Source organism: Colossoma macropomum, unplaced genomic scaffold (assembly GCF_904425465.1).
Source record: "Colossoma macropomum unplaced genomic scaffold, Colossoma_macropomum, whole genome shotgun sequence".
Taxonomy (NCBI): Eukaryota; Metazoa; Chordata; class Actinopteri; order Characiformes; family Serrasalmidae; genus Colossoma; species Colossoma macropomum.
The window spans coordinates 9,559,231-9,571,964 of NW_023494804.1; positions in this window are offsets into that span (position 1 = coordinate 9,559,231).

Genomic DNA, 12,734 nt, shown 5'->3' on the forward strand with positions numbered 1-12,734 from the left:
ACAAGCCTGACAAAATTTTGCCTTAATCTGACCCAGTCCTGTCAAACTCACAGCACCAGATTTGAAGTCAGCATCCAACCCAAGCCCGGCAAAATTCTGTCTGAACCCAGCCCGACCCGAACTGTATCAAGTTTTGAGTCAGAAACTGACCCAAGCTGACAAAATTCTGTCTGAACCTGACCCAGACCAACTCACAGCTCCACGTTTTGAGAGTGAACCTAACCCGAGCCCAATAAAATTCTCTCCAAACCCAAGCCAACCTGACACATGGTACCACGTTTTGAGTGTGAACCTGACCTGAGACCAATGACATACTGGCAAAACCCAACCCGACCCTACACATGGTAACATGTTATAAGTGCAAACCTGACCTGAGCCCAACAAAATACTGTCTGAATCCAGCCCGACCCAAATACATGATCAAGTTGTGTGTCTGAAACTGACCCGAGCCTGACAAAATGCTGTCTGAACCCAACTTGGCCCAATGCACAGCACTACATTTTGAGACCGACCCTGACCTGAGCCTGGCAAAATTCTGTCTGAACCTGATCTGACACATAGCATCACATTTGTAGTCTGAATCTGACCCGAGCTCAACAAAATGAAAAAAATCCGAACCCAGCTCGAACTGGCCCAACTCACAGTACCATATTTTGAGTCCAAGTCCAACAAAACTCTGTGCAAACCCAAACAACTCCAAACCACATCATCAAGTTTTGAGTCCACAACTGACCCTAACCCGACAAAATTGTGACCAAACCCAACCCGGCTCGACACACAGCACCACGTTTTGAATCCAAACCTAATCCAAGTCCCCAAAAAAACTGGTCCAAAACAGACTCAAAATGGCCCATTATCATCCAAACTTGTTCCCAGGTTTTCTCGCAATGAGATCATGTCTGGCCCCACAAGACCAGGTATACTGTAACTAGGTTTCCATCTATGTATTTTTATATGAATTTTGACATTCATTAAAAAAAGACTGGAAATGTGGGAAAGGAAGGCTTACTACTGTAGGCGAGGATAAACTGCTGTAGGCTGAATAGGTGGGTATATGCAAATGTGAACATTTAAAACAGGCTATTTTTACAGCTCAATTTCCACATATGGACTCTGAGGTTATTGATATGTTTTGAAAGTTTCACAATGTTTACATACTACATCAAACATTTATTTGTATATGATATGGGGCCTTTAAGGTTTTGCCTTCATTTTGTCAGCTAGCTCATGGCAGTAACACCCTTGTGCATTTTTAAGTGGGTGTACACAAATCAAACTGATTTTCTAGTGGTTATACAGCATTTATCACATAGACTACACCTCATTTTGAACAGAGGGGGTAAAAAACATGATGGGACCCTGTAGAAACTGGGAGCGTTAGCCTCACTCAGACTCTCAATGAGGCGGAAGAACAGAAGCAAGGGAGCGCAAGAGGAGGAGATGGAGAGGAAGGCGAAGGAGGCTGATCGTCGGCAGCGAAGTCGGCTGCATCCTAATGCACGATGATTGCATCTCCTCCTAAAATGTCAAGTGCATTTCCATTTAAAGTGCTTGCTTAAACACCCATGAAGTGTGCGGAAGGTGGGGGGGGGTGGACCCACACCTAGCTCTCCATGCATAAAGGCATGATTAGGGAGTCTCTTAAGCCCCCGGCGGCCGTAAGAAAATCACCTTTTCCTCCCCTGCAGCTCTTCTGAACAATGCATGCTAATGGTGCACCTCTCCCTGAAGATAGCATCCCACTGCTAGCTCTCATGGCCCACGTCCCCAGTTGGCCCACACAATATAGATGAGAGAAAGAGTAGGAGCCATGGATATTAACAATAAGGGTTTTTTTTTTGAGACTAAAATGAAATAAAAATGTTGATCAAATTTAAAAAGAAGGTGCTGGAAACGTCGAAGGCAAGGCCAAGTTCTCACTCACGCTTTGATGACTCATTCGTGTTGATTTTGTCAGCCGTTCAGAAGGACATCTGTGGTGCTAACGCTAACCACCAACAAAGTGGTGAAGCGGTTACGGGTGCAGTAAAGGTTTTCGCAAAACGGGTATTTCTTGATGATTGGAAACACATGGTGTTTTAATGGTAGCAGTATAAAAACACTATGTTTGGAACTAAAGCAGGTCGTCTTTGGTGTCCAAATTTTGCTTCTTAAGTTTCAAACTGCAGGGTAATGTTGCTAAACACTAAATCAATAGTCACCAAATCTTTTATATGTATACATATACATCTTATATATTCCAGCATATGGTGTATTTTGGATGTTGGTATGCTGGTCAACCAGCATGACTATGTTGGGTGACCAGCTAAATCAGTACCATACCAGCGTAAACCAGCATAGACCAGCATAGTCTGCGCTTTTATCAGCACAGTAATATTTGTTTATTTAGCCAATGCTAACATGTTTAGCATGTATGCTGACAGAACGAGTGTTTTTGCTTATTTGGTTATTGTATAGCTTTGCTTTGTCTCCACACATGATTCTCTGTAACTGCACACACTTGAGTACTTGGGCATCTTAACTCACTCCAACTACATTCAGGTCTTCATACAGACTTGTTGAAGTAGTTTAAGACACGGTATGACTGGTATGAGTGGATCAGACACAGCAGTGCTGCTGGAGTTTTTAAACACTATGTCCACTCTATTACACATATGTATCTTTTTGGTCCACCTTGCAGATGTAAAGTCAGAGATAGTAGCTCATCTATTGCTGCACAGTTTGTGTTTGTCATTCTTTAGTCTAGGGTTGCTCAGTCCTGATCCTGGAGATCTACCACCCTGCAGAGTTTAGCTCTAAACTTAATCAAAAACACCTGCGCCAGGTAATGAAGGCCTTCAAAGTATCTGAATATTAGGACCATGGATCTGAACTCTCCAGGGTGGTAGATCTCCAGGACCAGGATTGGGCACCCCTGCTCTAATCCTTCATCACTGGTCACACAGCGCTGCCCACAGGCCACTTTTGGCTATATATTTCGAATTGGTGGACTATTCTCAGTCCAGCAGTGACACTGAGGTGTTTAAAACTCCAGCAGCACTGCTGTGTTTGATCCACTCGTACAAGCACAGCACACACTAACACACCACCACCACATCAGTGTCACTGCAGTGCTGAGAATGATCCACCATTCAAATAATACCTGCTCTGTGTTGGTCCTGTAGGGGCCCTGACCACTGAAGAACATGGTGAAAGCGGGCTATCAATGTATCTAAACAGATGGACCAGAACTACAACGGTGTACTATATGGTCAGTGTGTATGAACACTGCAGTTAGCTATTTTAGACTTTTGAACTGAAGATATATGTTTAAAAATACAAACAGCAGAAGTCTCGAATGTAATCTAGCATCCATATGCCTGTGTTAGACGTGCACGCTAAGGGGAGACATATTCTGTGGTGGAATTCAACATAATGTCTGTCTGAAGTAGCTGCCATCTACACAGTTAAGTTTTGTTCATTTTTTGTAGCCGACAGTAAAGACCTATTCACAAATAAACACACATATATTAATGCTTTCACATCAAGTCCAAAACTGCCTCTGCAATGTACGGACGCATTAAAAACCAGGCTGACCAATCAGATCTCCGTTGTCATGATTGTTGTGCAAACAAATGTCCATCACAATGGCGGCAGAGGAGTTCATCTTGCTTGTGGCCAAGCACAAAAGTTTACACGACAAACAGCACATACATGAAAACTGCACATGTTCATAAACATGCAGATGCACAGGTACAGTACTGTTCAGAATCAGAGATCACCCTTTATACCGGTAATTTCCAGTCAAAATCCCCATTAAGTAGAAAGCAGGAAACAGAATATTACACAGAAGCCTCAACAGGTGAACATAATATCATTTTTTGAGTATTTAGTGTGTTCACTCTTTACCTTTATTACAGCTTCCATTACTTCCGGGAGACTTGCATTCTGTTTTTCAAAGACACCTGCAGGGACACTTTTCCACACCCCCAAACTTCAGTCATAGACGTTGGTTGTATTTTCTGCTTCTCACGATCCAAATAATCCCAAACACACACAGTGAAGTTGAGGTCTGGACTCTGGGGTGGTCAGTCTATTGTTCTATTGGTCTATTGTACACATCCTTTCAGACTCATAGTATTGAGTTGTCTTCTCACAGTGGAAGGATGGACAGAAAAACCTATGGATATTTCAGATTTGAAGCAAGAGTGGAGTTTGATTTTCTCCTCTCTGAAAGCTATAAGTGCTGTTTATCTGATGGGGACAGTTTTGGTGGTCTGCCAGGTCATTCTTGATTATTACGATTCCCATTTTCTCTGTATCCTTTAATCATTTTTAACTCCAATTTTTCAAATTCCTGTTTTTTTCACATATATTTCTTTGACTTTCCCTTTCCTAATGTATGTGGCTTATCTTATATCTAATCTTCTTATAAATATCTTCTAAAAAAGCAGAACTTATATTAAATGGCCGATTTGACTGATAACTAAACAAGCCAAAGTGTGGACTCTGACTTGTACACAGTACTGTATAAGTCAGCACCATGCACAATGCCTCAGTTTGCAAGTGTTTAGAATGCAAAGGGCCTCTTGTGCCATCCATCACGTTGGTGTCCTTCCACCTTTATCCTCCAGCCCGTAAACAACATAAATGATGTGCCATGTGGACGCATCATAATAGAGATTTATTCAGTGACACTTTTCAGCCGTGCATCAGCTTTCTCATTTGATTCGTTCCATTTAATTAGTTTCCGGATGTAAGAAAAAACGCCGGGGGTAATGAAAAGGTAAAGAGGAGCATACACGCTCCATAAATAACCTGGGAAGAGCTAAATAACGACAGGAGTTTAATGTCCAATTAGGTTAAAAGGGTCCGGGAAACAATGGCGGGATAGGGAGCATTATACACACGTCGCTCAATGAGGAACTGAGCGACATTGATTAAAAGCTAAACGGATCCATTACTACCATCAGCGCATTGCTTATCAACAGCTCTGTCCGTCTTGAACTTCGTCTCAATCACCTCCCCAGCGTGTGCATGTGTTATTGAGAAACACACTTGCCGTTGCCTTGGAGATTTAGAGCCCTGCAAGATCTGGAGAAAGCTACATGTCTGTGACGTTTGTAGCCCTGAGAGGCCATTAATGTCCTGGCATTCATACTGATCTAATAACATTCCTTTCAAGATCCGAGCATTCAGTACAAGTGTGTTTGCCTTTGTTAAAGCAATGGTCCGTAAATCAAATGCGCACAATTTGTCACCTACCCCAAATTTATTTGATCGGCAAAGATATGTTTATTGTCGGACTGTCTACTTGTTAAGTGATCTATAAAAATGGGAAAAAGTACAGATAAATTTAGGCTTAAAGATGCCTGCTACCAGAGATGTTTCGCTTCATGCAAGTCAGGGTCGAGTCTTGAGCCTCTGAGGTGCAAGTCTGAGTCAAGTCGAATTCCGAGCCTCTAGGATTTGAGTCCTAGGTGAGTCTCTAATCTCTGAGGTGCAGGTCTGAGTTGAGTCTCTAGTCTGTTAGGTGCAAGTCCTAGTCTGGGTCTCAAGCCTCTGATGTGCAAGACTGAGACGAGTCTCAAGCCTCTGGGGCGTGAGTCTGAGTCAAGTTTCTGGGGTGCAAGTCTAAAGTAAAGTCTCAAGTTTACATACTGTAAGTCCGTGTCGATTCAAGTCTCTGGGATGTAAGATTCAGCCTAAGGGGTGCAAGTGTGAGTCGAGTCTCAAAGCTCTGGGGTGTAAGTCCAAGTTGAGTCTTAAGCCTCTAGGGTGTGAGACCGAGTCAAGTTTCAAGTCTACAGCATGTAAGTCCGACTCAAGTCTCAGGTCTATGGGGTGATATTCCATGTGGAGTTCTATCTCTCTGCGGGGTGAGTCTGAGTCAAGTCTCTGAGTCTCTGCAAGTCAGAGTCGGGTCTCAAGACTCTGAGGTGTGAGTCCAAGTTGAGTCTCAAGTCTCAGAGGTGCTGGTCTGGTACTGGTTTAGCTGGTCAACCAACATAGCCATGCAGCTATGCAGCATACCAGCAACCAGACCACAACATATGTTGCCCTTGCTGATGGCCAGTTCTGCTGGTCCATGCTGGTTTTTCTAGGAGGGTGGAGTGCAAGTCTGAGTCGAGTCTCTGGGATGCGAATCTGAGTTGAGTCTTGAGTCTTTAAGATGCAAATCTGAGTCCAGTCTCGGGTCTCTGGATTGCAGGTCTGAGTTCAGACTTGAGCCACTGGGGTCTTGAGTCTCCAGGGTACAAGTCTCCAATCTCTTATGTGCAAGTCCAAGTCGAGTCTCTGAGGTGCAAGTCCGAGTTCGTCACAAGTCTTTAGCAGAAAATTTCAGTCTTGTTGTCATGGCCTTAAATATTGTGCTTTTCGTTACAGAAAAAAATCAGTCTATAGAACAAAACAGAGGCGATACACCCAGTAAACAGTGCTTAAAATAAAAGTTTTAGTATAAAAGTTTTAGTATAAAATAAAACTTGAAACAACTGATTAGTCTACTAAATTAAAACTTCAGCTAGATTAGCTTACAACTTACATTAAATTTGCTATTGCTAGTTTTGCCTCTTTTCTTAAAAAAAAATACAAATACTGCATGAAGCGCTTCAAATCTGTCCTTCAGCCTGAACATTTTTTTGTAATGAAAGGCTCGTTATTCGTAGCAGTAATGAACCTGACATAGCTGTGAGTAGAAGGTCATTAAAGTATTTACTGTTGTTTGCCTTTCCTCACTTCAGCCCCATAACTAGCATTTGCATTGTGTTAGCTGCACTGCATTTTGCATGTAGACTCAGTCATATCTATAATATGTAAAAATATATGATGTGGTCAAAGAAACTGTCCCAAAATCTGACCCACTGCCAAACTTTACAGGGCGACTCTTGAGTCTCAAGCCTCAGAGGTGCGAGTTTGAGTCAAGTCTTGGGTCTATGGCGTGTAAGACCAAGTGTAGTCATTTCAAACTTTACAGGGCGACTATCAACAGTGCACGCCCACCATTTTTTCACGTTTTTCTCCTGACTCAGCACTGCTACCTCCTTCAATGTTAACAAAAAAACATACATAGTGCGGCTTTAAATAAAGAAGCAAGCTTTGGTTGCAAGCATGTTTTGGCTGATTGACTCCATTTGGAGTGAGAGGAAATCTGTATCCATTTGATTTTGGGCCATTGCCCAAAGACCATTGCTTTCAGTATCCCCCAAGACATTTGATACAGCTTGTTCGACATTTTTTGTGCTAACCGTATGACTTCTAGAAAGTTCTGTCCTTTCTAGCAGCTACCTTCATCTATCAGCACTCTCAGGACATGCAGTCCGTCTTCTGTGGCAACGTCTGAAAAAGTAGGAGTTACCAGACGTGTCTGTAGCCTCTGGCCAGATTCTGCCGATACTCATAGTCCACCAATCAGGGGGGTCAGGCTCTGCGCGCCTTGTATCGAGCGGGTGTCCGTCACGGGGCTGACGGGAGAGGAAATTGTGCCACCAGGCCTCTCAGTCACCCGGCTCTCCGGACGCACTCTCTGCCCTTGGTCCTGCGGCTCCACTGGCCCCTTCCTGTGTTCCTGCTGACTGATCGCTGCCTCCCTGGTGTGGCCTGTCAACACCTTATACCAATCAAACAGCACTTCTCCACCGAGAGTTCACAGGAAGTAGACAGCACTCCCAGCCTGCCTCCACCCCCCCATTTGCCCAGGCCTCCACAAAGGCATCCCAATCTTCCACGGGGGAGAAAGCGAATGACCACCTCAGAGCCACAGGGTCTCCCACACTGAGGACTTGATGATGACACACGTTGTGCTAACACACGCTGAGTAGCATCTGCTCCAGCCCTGAGGATACGACTTGAGTTGAGAACTTCCAGCAGAAGTTTCTTGTTGTTTGAGCAGTTTTTCTTCTCCCAATTTACAGTAAATTCCCAGTATAGAAAGCGTTTTTCCTGCCACATGGTGCTACCATCAGCTTAGAAGAAGTATCTTAACACTTAGAAGTCGCAGTCATCATCAGCGATAATAGAAACCTGCTGTAATTTTATATTAATTATTTCTCACTGAAATAAGTGAAGTTCTGTTGAAAGTGTGGAGTCTAAACTTTCTATCCATGTCATATTTGTGTTTGTAGAGTTGTATGCAAAAGTTTGGGCACCCCAGTCCCTATCTTGTTGATGTTCTAAGTGAATATGAGTGAACACAATCTCTGTAGAGAACACACTTCTGTACATTTTAATGCACAGTTACTGTTTATTTCCTGAATTTAACAAAAAAAAATAAAACATAAAATGTGGTGTGTGCAAATGTTATGGCATATTTTATATGTTATTTTCTTCCAAATATGTTAAGCAAAACATGAAATTTAACCAGGAGTGTTCAAACTTTTACATATGACTGTAAGCGTCGTAAGAACAAGAGCTATTTTATTATAATTTGAATTTGATGCACTGTCATATTAGTAGGTCTGTACAGTCTTTAGGTTTATATATTATTGGGTAAAAAATATATTTATTCATCCCCCTGCAAAACAATTTTGGGTAGAATCATTTTTTGAAAATAATAACAGCTGACTTATATTGGAAAATACCTATTTATTTCACTGATAAAGGTGACATTAATCATTATATAGTATAATATTTTTGTGGGACTATAATGGTGTATATAGGTGTAATAGCTGAAAGTACAGACTTGACCTGTCAATGCTGAAAGCAAATCGAATACGAATGTATTTCATTACTAACTATGTGTGTAATTTTGTAACTATTAGGGCTGTAGACTGACTAAAATAATGAATTGCGATTAATCATGTTAGTTATTCATGATTAATCACATTTGTCTAACGAAATAAGCTTCATGCAGAATGTTTTTAATAATTCAATAACATCATTTTCATTGTGTGAAAATACATCAACTGAACAAAAAGATCACATAAATGCAGGACAAACAGAGTTTTCAAATTTCATCAGTGACATCCAGTCACAGCAACATGGCTGCATGTTCCAACCAATGAGTATAAACATCATATAATAGATATTCCAACACCTCCATGATGGTAGTGTCTCACTTTTGTGAGCTAATTGCTCGTTGATTTGTCCATAGATCTCTGGCGAGCACTGTCCAGTCTGAAGGTATTACTTTAAAAGCCTTTTAAAAGCTGATTTGAATGAGAAAGCTACAATCGTGCATTCATTAATAGCAACATACAGTGCACGAGTGCAAAGGAAAATGCATTAATAGCATTGAAAAACTGTGCTGTTAATACTTTATCACCTTAACATGTTTTTATGTTTATGCGACATTAAAGCTACATCAGCTGAAACTGAGCCTGTACTGCCGTAGGTGCCTCTGTAACTTGCTAACTATGCTAGCATTAGTTTAGCCCAGCAGGGTGCAGCTCAAAACACCACAGAACGATTCAGTTTTTAGCTTTTCTGTCAGTCATTCGACATTGTTCTCCAAGGTATGAGTCTTTATCCTCTATAGATTTTTTTACAGGATAGAAGTATCATTTTTTATGCATCAGTTGGCATCTTTAGCCTGCTAACTAGGCTCTTGTTAGCTTAGCTCAGGAGGTTACAGCTCAAAACACTGCATAACACTTTCAATTTAGGCTTACTTTCACCCCAACAGCATTCACTCGACTTTGCTGTTTCAAACAGTAGTTTTTATCGTCTACACTTGTAACTGCAGACCACCAGCCAGTCTGTGGTGCTTGGATGTGTAGGCCACAAACCTAGCTAGGAGCCAGCTAACAACAGCCTAGCTAGGAGGCTACAGATCCAAACAGCATGAAACAGGTTTAGCACACTAGCAGCTCTTTCCACCACCGACCAGGTTCATTTCTGACTAACAGAAGCTACTGCGATGCAAGTTTAGATGATTATAACTCAAATCTGAAGAACAGCAGCTAGCATGCTAGTTAAGCTAAGGTCCTAGTTAGCAGTGCCATTTAATATTTAGCAATGGTTGCTAGATTGTTGGTTTGACATTAATTGGCTGGCGGATTGTAAATCATGCATTGCTTTGACATATTTGGCGACTGTGTAAAGCGAACTGGTCTTATTTGATTGTTTTTCAGTTTCAGCAGGATGCGGTGGCGCAATACCAACATAAGTGTAGAAGCAATCAGCGAATAGTGTATCACTCCACCATCCCATCAAACGGCTCTGTGGCCCAGAGCACGGTTAGCTATTCCTATTGAGAAAACCACACTTAGCACAGTTTTAAGCGCTTTGTGTCGAACTATGAGCAGCATAGAAATGCCGCAGGAACCGTTACAGCTTGTGCTCAGTACTGTTTGGCCCTACAGTCCAAAAAAGGCCTTTTATTCTCAGAACAGAGTTCTGGTGTGTTCTTTCCCATTTTCACGCCTGCTGTGAAGAAACATTACTACGATAGCGTTTTAGGTCAAGTGTCAAAAAAAAAAGACTTATAGAGAATAAAGTCATAATATTTTGAGGATAAAGTCACATTTTTGAGAATGAAATCGTAATATTTCGAGAAGAAAGTTGTAATATTTCGATAATAAAGTCGTAAAATTACAAGAATAAACTTGTGATATTTCGAGGATAAAGTAGCCTAATTGTAGGGGGGCTGCCATAATGCGTTGGGGCCTCAGTTGCTGTACTGGCGAGGACGAAGACGTCGAGTGCGCTGGAGTTCAACTCACTCTTCTGGGATCGATCTTCTTGATTATCACTCTCATTGTCTCCTGTGACACTAGAGGTCCTCTTTGAGTGGCATGAAGGTGTATAACCACAGATAGCCCGTGTAGACGACCACTGCCTGCGAGGTCTCCTTCAACAAAACAGACAGTTTCCTCCAAGTCCGTCTGGTTCTTTCTTCTAAATAAACACAGTTTCTTGCACAGCCATTTCAGCTGTTTCTTGTACTAATACCAATCTGGTGCTGATGTGCCGAGAGACCAAGTATTTCTTTATGGGTGAAATCAATACAAAAGTATAACTCCACCAACTCCTCAACGTATCTCGTTTTAACAGGAGGAGGCTGCTACCATCCTTTTGCAAACTCTTTGGCTACAATATTGTGGCCTTTCCTGGTATATCCCACTTTAATGTCGTAACTCTTTATTATCGAAAAATGATGGCTTTATTCTCAAATTATTGCGGCAGTATTCTCAAAATATCATGCCATACGACTTTTTGTCTCGAAATATTATGACTTCTAAGGGTTAAAGTGCTTGTCTTTGCAGATCTCCTCCTGGTATCTCACATGATGCTCCCCTTTTCCTCACTTTTTTCCGGCCTCCATCTCCGTACATAGCTGTATCGACGCTTCACCAGATATGCCCATGAGGGAACGTTGCTATACATCTCCTCGACGTTTGCGCCTAAACGCGAAATCGTCACCAAGGCAGATTTTTCCGTCGAGGTGGCAGACATGTTCCAAAGAAAGATCACACTTTTCATGTGTGGTGTTTTTTAAAAAGTCAAGCTGTTGACTCCAGCCTTGAAGTGCCTCTTAAATTCATCTAAGAGCCTTGCTTATTTTCTGTGTACTGCCTGCGGTTACACGCGCTTGCCGGTACCAGCTCCGAGTGAAGCAGAAGACACTTTCTAACAGGTTTTTTTTTCTCTTAGCTGAACCGTACCAGCCAGTAACATCTCTATAAATATCCCAAATCATAAATTTTGTCATGTCAGGACCCTCAGCGGCAACGAAATAGCTCATATCTAAAATTAACCTCTGTTTCATTATTAAAGTTGATGAGCGCTCGCGAGATGCCGTAATCTCCACTTCAAAAGCACATCTTCGCGGTTTCCAGTGCGAGGAGAAGACGAGAGGAGCTCTCTAATGTAATATTATAGTAATTAAACCGCACCTCCCATAGGATGCTTGCTAAACAGCGCTTCATTAAACTAACAACCTGGGCTCTGACACTTAAGGTCAGCTCACATATGCACATCTCCCTGCTCTACTGATTGCAGTTAATAATGCGTGTGAGAGTTGCACAGGGATGTACAGTAAGTTTTAATCGAATGGTCAGTTAATTATGGTCTTCCTAGAAGGGTCTCATGGACGGCCTATTCACCATCCTCATAACTACATGATAATAGCTGCAGAGGCCACAGTGTGAAGTGAGAATGTTGATTCACTAAAAGACTTCCCCTGAGTTAATTACCATCCCTGCTGTATTCATATCAGCTCAGGCAGCTTACCGCTCCATTCAAATGATACTATAAATGCCTTTTTATCCCTTACAAGTCAGGAATTATTACTTTAGTTTTGCTATGAATTATAAAATTACATATTTATTTACAGCGAGTTACACAATGAATTGGATTTACATGCTGTATCGAGAGATTAGAGTGTTTCAATGGCAAAGAATGACATTTTCACTGTCAAGTTTAATATATATGTATATGTTTCTACGCTCATTGTCCATTTTATCAGCTCCACTTACTATATAGGTGCACTTTGTAGTTCTACAGTTACAGACTGTAGTCCATCTGTTTCTCTGATACTTTGTTAGCCCCCTTTTACCCTGTTCTTCAGTGGTCAGGACCTCCATGGACCCTTACAGAGCAGGTACTATTTGGGTGGTGGATCATTCTCAGCACTACAGTAACACTGATGTGGTGGTGGTGTGTTAGTGTGTGTTGTGCTGATACGAGTGGATCACACCTCAGTGTCACTGCTGGACTGAGAATAGTCCACCAACCAAAAATATCCAGCCAACAGCGTCCTGTGGGCAGCGTCCTGTGACCACTGATGAAGGACTAGAAGATGACCAACACAAACT